Genomic DNA, 15,101 nt, shown 5'->3' with positions numbered 1-15,101 from the left:
TCTCGCCTTTGGGTAGAAGTACATTAGTTTAGTTGACTAAGTAAAAGCATGCATTTAAATCCCAGTTTATTAACCAGCTGAGTGATCTTGGGAGTCACTTCACCTTCCTGTGCCTCAGTCTGCTCTCCCGGAAACTGGAGTTAGTAGTCCTTACCTTCCAGGACTATGTGATGGTCAATGCTTTAATTCCCTGGAGACAGAACACTGCCCGGTCCATAAATATAAATAGAACCTGTTAACTGTGTGTGTTTGTTGTTTTTTTCCCAATAAATACTAAAAGGTATACTACCAACGGCTATTTGTCGTCACAGGAGGTCAGTATAATTGCACAGGTCTTTTTTCCCCTCCATAAAAGAAACAACTTTGACAAGCTTTAATTATTCCAGTCCATAATAACACACAAACCTCTCAGTGACACCAAAGTTTGTCATGATTATTCTTTATTTCATTTGAATTATTGTAAGGATTCTACTATTTGTACTTTTGCTATTTAAGACGTGATAGTCCAGACATTTCTTTAACAGGCCATGATTAAATGACAGTAAATGGAAACATGTTAATCTAAAGGAACAGATGACATACGGCTGCAGGCTTCGGTGCTGAACCCCACTCTTACTGCAGTATCTCGCGTGATGTCTCAGGTGTGGCATAAGACTGTTGGATTCACTAGACATCAGATATTAGTAAACTTTTTATTTTTTAGGTAAGATTTAAATATAAAGGACATTTCATTTTTCTTCTGCCTTCCACGGTGGTGTTCACTGCTCCTGCCCAGTGGTTTCCTCACAAAGATTCTCTGGCTTCTACCCAGAGCTACTCAATCATACTCCTCGGGTGAGGCCTGCTTCTCAACCAGCTCCCAGCCTTCTTGAGTATGACAATTTGATGACAATCTAACCTTCCTACGTGGGTGGCTCCTGGACAGTAGCCTTGATAGGTGGCCATCTTCTTGAACATTTCTGATGACAAAGAGTTTATTACTTTCCAGTAATAATAGCCCGTCTCATATGGACTCCTATAATTGTCAGAAAATGTGTTTTTACACCTCCCTGTAATTTTATCCACTGGTGCTAATATTTTGCTCTCTGGTGTCACACAGAAAACAATTTACCTTTGCTATTCTTCCTGTCTCCTCTCTACACTACATCAATCCCCATTTGAGTTGGTTTCTAGAATGTTTTCCCTGTCCCAATTCCCCTCCTCTGGCTGCTCTCCTACTTGGAAATGTTGCTCAATATCCCATATGTCATCAGGCTGGGCCAGAACACTGTGGGTGTGTGACCTCCTCTGATTGCTGCTGCTGTGGCATTGTTAATGCCAAAGAGATTCATCATCGCCAGCTGAGGTTTGCCTGTTCTAGCCATCCAAGCGCTTCACGTAGACCCACCACACACATCGTTAACAGTAGAAATGTCTTTTATAACTGAGTTGAGGGGTTTTCAAACTCTATTCAAAACATTGCCCTGTGTCTATGTGTATACAATACACTGGCTCACTGTGAAAGGCCTCAAGATATGACCTATTTGGTGTCTCTATCTCTGCCTTGTTTCTTACCATTAAAAAAAAAAAAAATGGCATCCAGGACAAACTGCACTTAGAGTCAGGACAGCTGGTGTGATGAAGGCCCGGCTCCACTGTGTGATTTTCAGCAAGACACTTTCTATACCTCTTGACCTTCACCAGCAAAACGAGAACATTAGTGCCCACCCTCCTGACCACAAATAGTTTATACTGAGACTTAAACGAGCTACAAATTGTGAAAGCCTTTTAAAAATATAATGTATATGGGGCCGGTAGGTGGTGTGGTGGTTAAAGGCACTGGACTCCCACATGTCTGACCATGGTTCAAGTCCTGGACCTGAGGGCTTGCTTTCTCTCTCTCTCTCTCTGCCCCTCTCTCTTGCTCTGTCCCTCTCTGGCCAAATTTAAATAAATAAATAAATTTAAATAAAATAATTATTTAAAATGTATATATATTATACATATATTACTATTGTTATTGTTATTACAATGCAACCTGCAGGCACTTAAATATGAATGGAGAAATGAAATATTGATAAGTGATAAAAGACCGAATAAGACACGAAAGGAGGATCACAGAAAGATAAGACATAACATCAATTCAAGCTCTTGGCACCTTAAGCGGGTGTCTGTCGCTGATGGCAACACAGGAGGAATCACAATGCTTTAGGTCTCATGCAGCGTTTAAAGAACGCAGGGCTTAGTTTCTGGTGAGGGATCATCTCACTCCTGATTTCTACAGCTCCATGCAGTTAATGAGGCATCTAGTAGCACCTGTTCAGAATTTACCCAGGAAGAACTGTAATGGGTAAGAGGCAGGAGCTAAGAGGTGAGGCTCACATTCATCAATGCACATTGCTAGTCTTCCAGGGACAGCAAAATACTTAACTGCTGAGCAGCAAATCCCATTTGACTGTTTAAGTAAGAGGTAATGATTAATATCAAGCTAAAAGTATGTGCCTTTCTACCTTTTATTATATAATATACACTAATGGCATATGTATGAAATAAAATTGCATTTTCAACAAGTTTTTCATTTTCTCATGAACTAAGCATCACTGGATATTTGCTCCTCTGCATTTAGTCATCCATCCATTTATTTAAACATACATCCCTTAAGTGAATACTATGTGCCAGGTTTTATCCCAGGTATAGTGGTACTAAAAGATGAATAACCTAGTTGTCTGGGCATGGGAGAGAGACAGAGAAGGAGAGAACTTTACCTGCACTCTGATGTGACAGAGCACAGGCAGACGACTCTGGGGTGTAGTGGGCATACAGGTGGTGATCTTTAAACAGCAGATCAGAGAAACCACTCTAGCAAGTGTAAGTAGAAAGAGATTTAATACAGGGAATTAAGAGCTAACAAAATCTTGAAAGGTCAGTAGCAGCGGTTTCTGCTAAACCTGGAAAAATGAGTTCTAGATCGATACTGCAGGACTGTACCCCCAAGGAAAGCTGCCACCTCTGCCATATTTAGGAAGCCTGGGAATCAAGAGGCTGCCAGTGAAACCATTAGCTTCAGGAAAATACCGCATTTGCAACTCACCATCAGTCACAATTGTTGGTTCTTATTAGATCCTTTAGGAGATCAAGACTCTTACCATCTTGGTATGCACAGTTGTACACACACTAATTTGACATCCTATTTAATGGAGAAAAGGAGGTCTTCACAGTGTTAGCAGATTCACCTTGAGATCAGTAAATTCCTTTCCTAATATAGTATTGCCATTTGTTAGGATAATATTAGAATAGTCACCATTCAACAAATGCTCATTGATACAAAATAAAATGTAATCATTATAGAATTCAGTTTTCCTTGGAAATGCAAGACCCTTCCCAGCTTTCTGCTCGTGGCATGTTGTAAAAACCTATAATCGTGCAGCACATGTTGACTGGCAAGGTAAGCAAATGAGAGAGCCAGGGCCTTGCATTGTTTGCTGGGCCTCATGTTCAGCCAAGGTGAGTGCTTGGCAAGAGGAGTAGTCTTCCATTTCCACCGTTTCTGTGAATATGTAATTCATCTAGTCACAATAGACGTATTTCATGCAGTTTGGAAAGCCACATGCTATTTCCTTGCTATAATGGCCTCCTCTGTCCCTGCCTAGAGATGAAGAGGCTCAGCAGCTGTTGAAGGTCAAGCTACCACTGAGTTACTGAGTTACTACAGCACACAGACGTGGAGACCATGTGGTTGTAAATCACCTGTAGGACACAGGTGACATTAGATGGTGAACTAACCTGAAACGCCACTCTTTCTCCTTTTCCCCATGTCTCTCTCCAGATTAAGAGGAGAGAGGAGTCCAAGCACGTTATGAGAGATAATATACAATCAGATAAGCTTTTAGAACAGGACAGGCAGAGAAAATGCGATGAATCATGAACTGACTGTTCAAATCAGCTACATTTTCTCCCTCATCCTCTGTCTTTCCATGAGAGCCAATGATGGTCAATCTGGAGGCCATGCTAAACCAGGAAGCCACAAATAACCTCAGTGTAAGACCCTGGTGGAAAGAAAACCTGCAAGGAGATGACTTCAAAGAGACCATCTACTTCATGACAGTGGAAGGAAAGAGTAATTCTGAGTTTTGAACTTTTCACAATTAAATGGAGCTAGTATCACACGGCTCCGTTGGGTCTTTGTTTCCCCATTTTTACACACATATGCACACAAATGTATGCCTGAGAAGAAGGAGAAATGTCAGAGAGCTACCCTATGCTTTAACCAATTAACAATTACAAAAATAAGAAATATGATTATACTATAAGAGAGCTGTCACCGGCAGTACAAAAGGGCAATGCCAGAGTTTCCTTGTACTTAACAGTTTTTCGCATATTAAATTTCTTTTATTGCATCAAGTTTATGCCAATCTTTCCTCTCTTGCCTCTTTGACTAATGAGAGAATAACCAATCCCCACTTTCTTTCTAACATTCATAGCTGCCAAAGTATTATCCTTCAATCTTCCTGCTTTTTCCCAGAAAGTAGCTACCAGTTTTGATTTTTTTTAAAGAACCTTTTAAAATTTATTACATTTTGAAAGATTTCTTCTGAATCTTGGCCAAGTTGACTTGCTATTACTAAAAAAATAAAATAACGAAATATTTGAGACTTCAGAATGTTTTATGTCTGCAGGGTAATGAGCACCAATGGGCAGCTGTGTGTCTAGCTCAAACTGAGATTCCCCCACACACACATACACACTTTGCTTTTATCTTGTTAATGTGTAGTAGCCATTGAGAATTTGTACAAAATTATGAGAAGATAGTCTTGGCTTGGGGTGTAGTCAAAATGAGGTGCCATAGAAAACTAGCACTTTATATTTGACTGGATAAATATCTTTAACGGGATGTTACGAGAATTGATCAGGCACAATGGAATTGTGGGAAAGGACCATGTATAGAGCTACAGAGCCTGGCACATGGCGCAGGCCTTGAGTCAAGGGGGACCTCACAGGCAATTCCTCTAGCATTCCCTGGGCCATCTCAGGACTCCTGGTCCTGGCACACATGCCTTCTCTATGGAGGACACTCTTTCTCAGCATGCAGCCTTGCAGAAACGACTTGGTTCAAGGGAGAGACCAACTAGTTGGCAAACGCTAAAGAGGATGACTATGACTTCACCAAGAGGATCCATTTTCCCTCAGCAGCCAGAAAACACAAATTCCCCTTATATAATGTGGGACAGTGACTGGGTTAGCCAATTCAGGGGTAAAGAAGCGCATCAGCCAGCCATTCCAACCGACGATCCATGCAGGACTCACAAAACGGAAGAATCCAGGTTTCTTCCTGGCTTCCCCACACATGGCCTGACATTGTGCTCACAGTCTCTGGATAATTGCTCTGCTTTTTGCTTCATTTTGCCCGAGCAGCGTCGGTGCTGTAGAAGCACCTACGGTGTGCAGTGAAAGTATCCGCAGAGGCACCATGTATTAGTCACAAATAATACCTTTGCCCACCGCAAATTTCCTCATTTTCCTTGAACTTCTTACAGGAAAAAGAAAACTGCTTTATTAATTATTCTAACCATTTGCCAGTTACTTAGGTTTTAAGGAGGCTTTTATGTGCTTTAAAACCACATTTGTGTTAAATACCAACGTAAATGAAGCACAGAAATGAACAGAAATCCTGTAGTGTAAGACTGTAGCTCATGGAGATGGTCGTTCTTCCTCCACTGCAGGCTATTTCACTCTGAGGACATTAAACTATTATTAAGATTGTCTTCCCTTCCAGGCCTCAAGGACGGATTTAATTTTCTACAATTCTCAGGCTTGATGGCTAATAGCAATAATGCCGAACACAAACATCTGGACTCACTACAGGAAATCATTTCCTTCATTTTGAGAGTCAGGCGCCAACCTGAGTGAGAGGCGCAGAAAAGCTTCGGCAGGCACCTCAGCCACTGATGCAGTAATAAAAAGCAAAGGTTTGCTACAAGGTAAGGAGGGAGACTGACAAGAAATGAAAACTGAACTTCACAGAACATTCTCTCACCATCAAAGGGATAATCCATTTGGAAATATTATATTTAGAAAATCGGGCCAGTTCCATGACCCCATGAGCAGGATCCCACATGGCTGAATGTGCGGTTTGAATCCCAGCCCACTGACTTGAAAAACACACTAAGCATATGTACATGCACGCCCCATATTCTGACAAGATACAGAAATGGAGGAGAAGGGATCGTGGTACAACCACAACACATTGGGGGTGCTTTGTCTCGGCACCTCCACTTCCTGGAAGGCATATGTGCCCTGTGGCACAAAAAGAAAAAGAAAAAGAAAAATGGTATGGCAAGAGAGGCTGAATACAGATTTTTTTTTCTTTTAAGTTTATTTATTTCTTCTTTTATTTATTTATATTTTTTTTTTGAGAGTTTTTTGCTATAGGGCACGTGCACTTGCCAGAAAGACAGAGATAGAGACAGAAAGCGAGAAATCACCCCCCGGGGGGGATGGCCATGCCACAATCCCTTCTCCTCCATTCTCCTCTCAGCATCTTGGGCACACACACACACGCGCCCAGTATGAGTTTAAGCCACCGGGTCTGAGACTTCAACCACAGTCAGCTACATGGGAGTTCAGCGACATAGCCATTACACTAACTGCTAGTCCCAAGTTTATTTACTTCTGAGAGAGAGGGAGAGAGGTATCCCTGTCTTGCCACACAATGATCCTCAATGCCTACTCTCAGCGTGATAGCCAGCCAGGATCACAGGGCCATGTCAACCCAGGATCCAAACTGTGCTCTTCCAAACAGCTCCACACAGCAGAATGGCATCTTACTGCCTACACCGCTGCAGTTAAGCCTCTTCTTTTATTCTTTTATGTAAGTAACACATAAATACTCCTAAGGCAGCTAAAATCCTGCACTGTATCCCCAAAAGGCTGGCAGCACCAAATGAAGGGGAAATTTTTCACAATATTTTTTGAAGCCTTGGTCCCAGCCCACCAAGATAAAGTTGCCAACCTCTCATGCTAAAAGACTGAGGTGGGGCCGGCAAGTGGTATGGTGGTCAAAGGCGCTGGACTCCCACATGGCTGACCACAGTTCAAGTCTTGGACCTGGTGGCTTGCTTTCTCACTTCCTCTCTGTCTCTCTCTGTCTCTCTCTGATCAAACTGGAAAATAATATTGATAATAATAATAAATAAAGTTAAACAAAATAACTCTAAAGAAAAAAAAGACTGAGGAAATCCAATACGTCTCTGAGTATCTGGGGTCATATGAGAGTGTTTACAGTAAGATGATTTGCTTTTTTTCCCCAACTTTACAGCCTCTACTGAATTGCTCTTGGGCAGTTTCCTGTAATTACACCCATTATGTCAATGACTGTCACATAGACCCAGCTCTTTCTCAGTGACTCCACCTGTCACTTGCCCCCTCACCTCCACCACCAAAGCATCGGCAAACACCTGTGCAATTGAACTATCACTGAAGAGAGAGGAGTCACCACCGTGGCAACTGGGGAAGGCTTTAGGCAGACTATCACACATTAACACTAAGAAAAGTGCTCTACACCCCCCTCACAGGTCCTTCCAGCCATCCTACCTCCAGCATTGTCGTACTTCTTGTAGCCACCCTAGGCACTTAACCTCCCACAATTTTTCTGATCCTTCTCATCTCTCTCTTTTCACACCTGTTATGGGTTGAATTATTTCCCCCCAAAAAAAGATATGTTCAAGTTCTAACCCCAGTACCTGTGAAGTGAGCTTATTTGGAAACAGTATTTGCAGATGTAAATAAGTTAAGACAAACTGATTAGGGTGAACCCCAATCCAATATGACTGGCATCTCTATTTAAAAGAGAGAGAGACAAGACAGTGACACACAGGCAGGGAGGGCCAGGTGATGACTGAGGCAGATCTGGAGAGATGTGGCTGCAAACTAAGGCATACCAAGGATGGCTGGCCACTAGCAGAAGATGGAGAGGCAAGGAAGTCTTCCAACCAGAGCCCCATGGTGCACGGCCCTGCTACCTAGCCTCCAAACTGGGAGAATAAATGTCTGTTATTAGCTTTAGACCCTAGTTTTGGGAAGTTTGTTACAGCAGCCGAAGGGAACTAAATAAACAATACCCCCTTCCTTCTCTCTCCCTCCCTCTTATTTTCTCACAGGAGATATTTAACATCTCTTTTACCACCTTGACACCGACTCTCATCTTTTTTTTTTTCTTTTTTTTTGGAGAGGTTTTTGGTATAGGGCATGTGCGCTCACCAGAAAGAGAGAGACAGAGAGAAACAGAAAGCGAGAAATCACCCCCCAGGGGGCTTGGCCATGACATAATCCCACGTAGTCGACCATGGTTCGCGTCCCAGACCCGGTGGCTTAAAACTCACGCCGGGCACGTGTGCATGTGTGCCCAAGATCCTGAGAGGAGAATGGAGGAGAAGGGATTGCGGTGTGGCCATCCCCCCTGGGGGGTGATTTCTCGCTTTCTGTTCTCTGTCTCTGTCTGTCTGGCGAGCGCATGCGCAAAAACCTCTCCAAAAATAAAAAAAAATTCAAATGCCGTACTTAGATGTGGGGGTCTACAGACTACAAGTTGCCTGTTGCCCTTGGTCAGATAAGCAGACCTTTGCTGACAGCTTCCCATCGTTAGAGGGGATGAAGACCCCCATGCTTGTCAGAGCCTAAGGAGCTGGCATGAAGTGGCCTCTTCCTCTGTCTGCCTCATCCTGGACTGCTTCACTCTGCTCCGGCCATGCTGGTTTCCTTCAGTCCCTCATTTTCAGCACATACACGTATTCCCTCTGCCCTCTCCCCATTGCCCCTGTGGTTCCTGCTGTTTTTTTTTCTTTCTTGGAACCCCTGCCTCGCTCCTGCCTGAGTGACCTCCAATCATCTGATCTCAGCTTGACGGGCAGTTCTCTGAGGTGCCTTTTCTAACATCCCAGGACGGAGGCGCATCCCCCAGTTACAAACCTTCATGGCTCTCATTGACTTTTCTCAGTAATGTCTGTAAAATAAATTGACTGATCGCCCAGAGCATGATAAATGCTTCTGGCTTCTGCCAGTCTGGGACCTTCGTCTCTTCCACTTCCACCAGCTGAGTTCCAGGCTTACTAAGAGTGGGTTGTTTTTGTTCCCAAACCTGTTTATGGCAGTTGCGCTTGATTACTATAATTACTTAGTTTAATTAAATATCACATAAACTGATCAAATATGAGCATAAAAAGAAAGTTGCTATTTCTATGAAAGCTAAGCTAAATGCTTTGGAGAGACCAAGAACTGGGGGTGGGGGGGTGGGGAAGAATTGCTCTTAAATTAGTTATAGGCAAGACAAGTGTAAGAGATTGAGGGAGAAAAATCAAAATGAATTCAAATTACTTCACAAGTGTCTTTAAGTTCTCCCTGCAATTTAAAGTATCTGAAACTAGAAATTGTAGATGATGTGTATATCATTTCATACTGAGTGAACTTTATGCAAGAAAGATGTAAAAACTTTAGTTATTGGACTGATCCTCAAAAAGAGCATATTGTCTCTTATCAATTTGGGCAAATGTATTTCCATTTGTGTCTCAAGTAAAAAATAAAATATTTAAATGTGTATGTGTGTATGATTTCCCACTTGAACTCTGTTTTCCAATTAACTAACTAGCCACTAGTCTTACTTTTTCACTAAATATTTATCAATGTGCTCATGTGATTAAGAATGATCTCCCCCCGACTTGACTGTGAGTTCCATTACAAACGATATGTGTGTTCGGTGCCAGGACTTGGTACTGACATATAGTGGGTACTCAAAAAGTACTATTCTGAATCAGTGAATGAAAGATACCTCTTTATTTTGTGTTGTGCAGGCATAAAAGACAGAATAGTACTTGAGTATATTTCTTTGAAGGAGATTCAAATCTATTGGAAAAAGTAATCTTCCCAATTCTCCTGCACACTAAGCGTGAACTTTAGCTGTGGAGGACGGGTCGGTATGGGGGGCACATTTGAAGACAGCAATATCATTTCTTTCTCATTGGTTAGCTGTCCCGTTTTGTCTACTAGAGCTCACTGGATGGGTAGGGATCTGAACCAGGGAATAAAGAAAATATTTTGTACTCTTGGGTCTTAATGCTGTGAGAAATCTATCCTTTTCCGTGATTCCAGCCTTAGTGAACATAACACATGGGTTTAATTCATAAAAATGAAAAACGTTTCCCATTTCAGGTCCGTTTCCTGCCTCCATAGGTAAAACAAAACTTTCCCTGAGGAAATAGTGTAAATGCTCTCAAATATCCTTAAAAGATTCTACATAGCACAAAATAATGCTGTGAACTAAACCATGTTTCTTTTCACTCACATTTAAAAAGAAATATGAATGGCATAGTGAAAATTATAGATAAGAGTTAGGAATCCCTGCTTCATTGTGATCTCCCACCCCTAAGCTTCAATTCCCTTGTCTGTAAAATGGAATTGATAAAAATACACGTCCTGGGGCCAGCAAATGGTGTGGTAATTAAAGGCACTGGATTCTCACATGGTCGCCCATGACTTGAGTCCCGGACCTGGTGTCTTGAAAATCATGCTGGGTATGTTTCATGTGCATGTGTGCTCAAAATCCCAGGAGAAGAGATTGTGGTAATAGCCATCCCCCGGGGAGTGATTTTTCACTTCCCCTTTCTGTCTCTCTCCTCTCTGGCAAATACACATACCCTATGGCAAAAACCTTTTAAAAAAAATAATAAACACATGTCCCACCCATCTTACAGAATCATTGTGGAGTATCAAATTAAATAATATATATGAAAGCCCTTGAAATACTACAAAGGATGATACAAATATATACTGTTATTGTTACTACGTGGTCTCCTAAGTCATATTTCCTTCAAAGCTTTAGTCCCTGCCCTTCTTCTTTGTGCTTGGCAGGCTGCACATGATTCATTTCCTTTAGCACAGACACAAGCAATCTTCTGTTATTACACGTGAAAGGAGGTTGGAGGCTACTGATTTTGGAGTAGACAACAATAGTCTAGTTCCAACAAACCTTCTGGGAAAATCCACAGGACACTCAACCCACTTCTTGTCCCATAGTCTTTTCAAGACAAATAAAGGGGGAAGGCGTGAGTCAAGGCCCCTGTGAAAACTGTAATTTCATTGCCAAGTACAGGTTTTAACTTTAACAGCTTTGGTATCCAACTGTAAAATGTCATTCTGTTGGTTCCAGCCTAGTAGCTCAAACAATAGAAAATCATACATCCACCTCCCTCAATAAGATGTAAAAGTCTACAGTCTCTCTATAATATATGTGCACTCAAGCTGTACTAATTTATTCTACAATTACTTTTATTTTTTAGCATTTTTATTTGGCTCTTATACTACATAATTAATGGTGTTTACACGGAAAGGTTGTTTAACTAATGTAAATGGCATAAGTGGATTACTGAGCAAGCCTTAAAACAAATAAACATTTTTCTCCTTTTAAAATTTTCTTTACTCTCCTCTGAACATTTGGCACAAGAGCAGTTTTTAAAATGTAGGGGGGGTGGGGGTGGGTAGAGAAATCAGGCTCTGAGGTCCATTCTTCCCTGGTGAGGCAGGCTTATAATTCTGTTTCCTGTAATGGTTGGCCTGGGGGGAGTCAGCAGTGACCCCACTGACCCAACACATCCCAGATTCAGAAGCCTGTCTTTTCTTTGGGAGGTTGCCACTACTTTTCTGTATGACCTTAAACATAACACGGTATCTGGCCCTTACAGACCTTTCCTGCAGAGCTTGCAGTAATAGGGATGAGACACTATGAGATAAACAAGTATGCTCACTTTATATAAAGACCAGAAAAACACCAGGCAAGAAACAGAGACGAAAACCTCCTTGGTTTCTGAATACCTCCACCATCATGATTATATTACCCAATTGCGCAATTACCGGGATCATCCCTCCTAGTCAAAGTTCAGACTATGCATTCTTCAAGAGGAGTCGCAGAGTCAGGCCATGGCAAAATACAGCTGGCATGACAGTCATTACCTGTCAAGTCATACTTTACTCTTCTAGGGCATCTGAAGGGAAGTTATTGACAATAAAGGTGGTTTCTTAACTCCTGCTCTCCCAGAGGCAAAGTCAAGGGGGTAGGAGTGAATCTGCCTCCTTCCATACTCACATCTAAAGGCCTTAGACAGGAGGCCTGGCTCTAGGTCACCTCTGGAAGAACAGGTAAGTTGTCTTCTAAAGTACCCTTGCAGTTCTCAGGAGGTACAGATAAGACTATACCATTAGGCTTTCAGGTTTCAACCTCAGAGCTAACCACTGAGCTGACAGGGCCTTGAGGTCTAAGAGAAGATCTCCACCCACATGAGTTCTGAACTAACATTCCAGAACACAGAGATGCCTACAATAGGTCCTATTCCCAGAGCATAGCCTAGAACTAGAATCCAGACCAACAGGATGAGATGCAGTTCAGACACTTAAGACATGCATATTTTGAATGAACAAAATCATACAAGACAAGAACTATCTCAAGAGCTTCATCTTCTCTGAACACTCTTACTTTCATAGCACTGAAATATATTATAAGGGAAACACATCCTACCTTTAACCATTCTGCTGTAAAATCTTTTTGTTTGTTTATTAATGGTTCCTTCCATGAGAGAGAGAGAGCCTTCAACAAGGTCCTGATGCCACAATCCACTCCTCACTAGCCCTGAACCATGGGCAAGTTTGTGCCCAGCACACCCCAGAGTTGAACCAGGAATCTACCCACATGGATTTGCCTGGCAGAGCACTGCACTTTACTGTTTTGCCACCATCTGGCTCCTGTGAAAGGATTTTTTTAATAATTTTGCTTTGAAATGATTTGACTACAGTCACTAATGTAAAATATGCTGTGATTACTTGACACTCATCACTATATTCAGGAACTCTTGGTAAGAGCATCTCATCTATTGTAAAGCCTGGTTTCAAATGTAATGAAGTTGCTATGAATACTAAATCCAACCATTAACGAAGCTGTCATGGTTCCATTTTGTGACTGTTTAGTAAATATTTAATAATTTTGTTCTGACTGTTCTTTTTTAAGATATTCTTTAAAAAAAAAAAAAACTCTTTTTGCTAGTTAGAATCCACATTTCTCCAAGCCAAGTTCCTATATCCAGCACTGTGAGTCCTGAACATGGAGGCCCAAGAGCCTCTGGTCTCAAGGCACTCAGTCAAGGACTCCACAGAGACTAGACATCAACCGCAACCAGTTCTCAGGGATTCGCAGCCATTTCAAAAGGACTCCCACCTCCAACCAAAACAACAAACCTTACGCCATCACTTCACAATTTAAGAAACTATTACTGATGAAACTCAAATTCTAAAAATTTGTAAACTTTTGACTCCTTAGAGAAGTTTATCTGTAACCAAGGCTAAAAGTCTTCTTCATTGGCCTTTAGTGAAGCCAGTTTCCACCTCTGGCATATGAAATCAGGTTTCATAAATCCAATTTATCTTATGAAGCTTCTTTTTCCAATAAGAAATGAGATTTGGAGCTGATATGGACTTTTCTAGGCAGTTATTCTATCACTCCATGAAACACAAGTTATTCATGCTCCACCAAGACGTTTATAACTAGAGTCAACCAGAAGTACTTCTTTAAAGATATTCTATCAGCAACTGTTAGGTGTAGTGCCTTTCGTCGATTAACTTTTTTTTCCAGAAAGATTAGGTTTTATCAGTGTATCAACTCAAAAATAACCATAGGTGCTTTGTTGACAGTCACAAAATCCCCTTTTAGCTATCGGCAAATGCTGAAGAAACAGAAAATGCTGCTTTCTCGATGTGTCCCCTAGTGCTATCAGATCATGAGTGTGGTGTGTTTAAGGAATTCATTCCTGACCTTGGTCTGCTTTATATCTTCCCTTAAATCACTGAATACACATTGAGTGCAAGCTCACGGACACAGCTATCAGACAGCATGTGATGGAATGTCAACCCTGCCATTTTCTACTGTGAAAACTTGGGCAAGTTATTAAGCCTCCATTTCTTCATCTGTAAAATGGCATTAATGATACTTAATAGGATTGTTCTAGGATTAAACAAACTAATGAGTATAAAGCTTTTAGTGATCAATCGATAAATGTTAGCTTTGAGTAATACTGTAATTATTATCCATCATTTTCTCACTGTTTACTGTACCACGACTCAAGGCACCACCTCTGGAACGTAGGCTTCCTGACTTGTGAGCAAGCCTCCTGATCTTTGCCTGTTCGATACTTGCCTACCCTAAACCCTTCCCTGCTCCTTCCCAATGCCCAGGGATCATTTCAGTGGAAAAGCAATCAATGAGTTCAACTCCCTTGCCACATTCAGAGTGAACTGAAATTCCTCCAGCGGCCCTTGGCACAGACCTGCAAGCCCCGGCATGGGCTGGCTCCAGCAGACCGTCTCCAGGTTTCCTCCTTCTCCCTCACCTGAGGCCATACTAGTCAGTTTTCCGTGCACGGCCAGTGCTGTGCAGTGAGAGCTCTGCCCCTGCCCAAAAGCTGCCTCTGCAACCCCAACAGATCACACCCACTATCCTCTCACCAGACCGAATTCCTTCCCTCCGAAGCGCTTAGCTCAGTAAGTGCACGACTTACTTGAAGGTCAATTCCCTAACGTCTGCCCTGCCCACATGGTTGTGTTCGCGGAGGTGCGGCAGCGGGTTTTGCGCATCGCGTTCCGCATCTGCCAGGTCGGCCCAGACAGTGCCGAGTGCGGGACCGCTAGCAGGACCGGGTCACGCGGGCCTGGACCGCACAGTCTCAGAAAGTTGGCTCCCACACCGAGGCTCATCATTAAACTGTCCCTAAACACGCGGGTCACTTTTACGTGGCTCCTTGTTTTTTATGTCGCTCTTTTCAGGTATGATGGATGGGCTCAAGCACAGCCACCTTTGAGAGCGGCGACGGGACGGGACTGGAGGGAAAGGGACACCAGCGCGGGGACGGCGGGTGTGGGGCGGAAGTGCGGGGTGCGGGGCGGGCGCAGGCGGGCGCGGACGGAAGTGCGGGCGCGGGGCGGAAGCAGCGACGCCGGCGGCGCGAGGCTCAGGTGGGTCCCGCGGGCCCTAGTCGGCGGCGGGCGCTCCGGGAAGGGACTCGGCGCCGGGCGGGGGGGGCACCCCGCGCCGC

Source organism: Tupaia chinensis, unplaced genomic scaffold, assembly GCF_000334495.1.
Source record: "Tupaia chinensis unplaced genomic scaffold, TupChi_1.0 Scaffold000152_1, whole genome shotgun sequence".
NCBI classification, from domain to species: domain Eukaryota; kingdom Metazoa; phylum Chordata; class Mammalia; order Scandentia; family Tupaiidae; genus Tupaia; species Tupaia belangeri.
Note: the sequence above shows the minus strand (reverse complement) of the source record.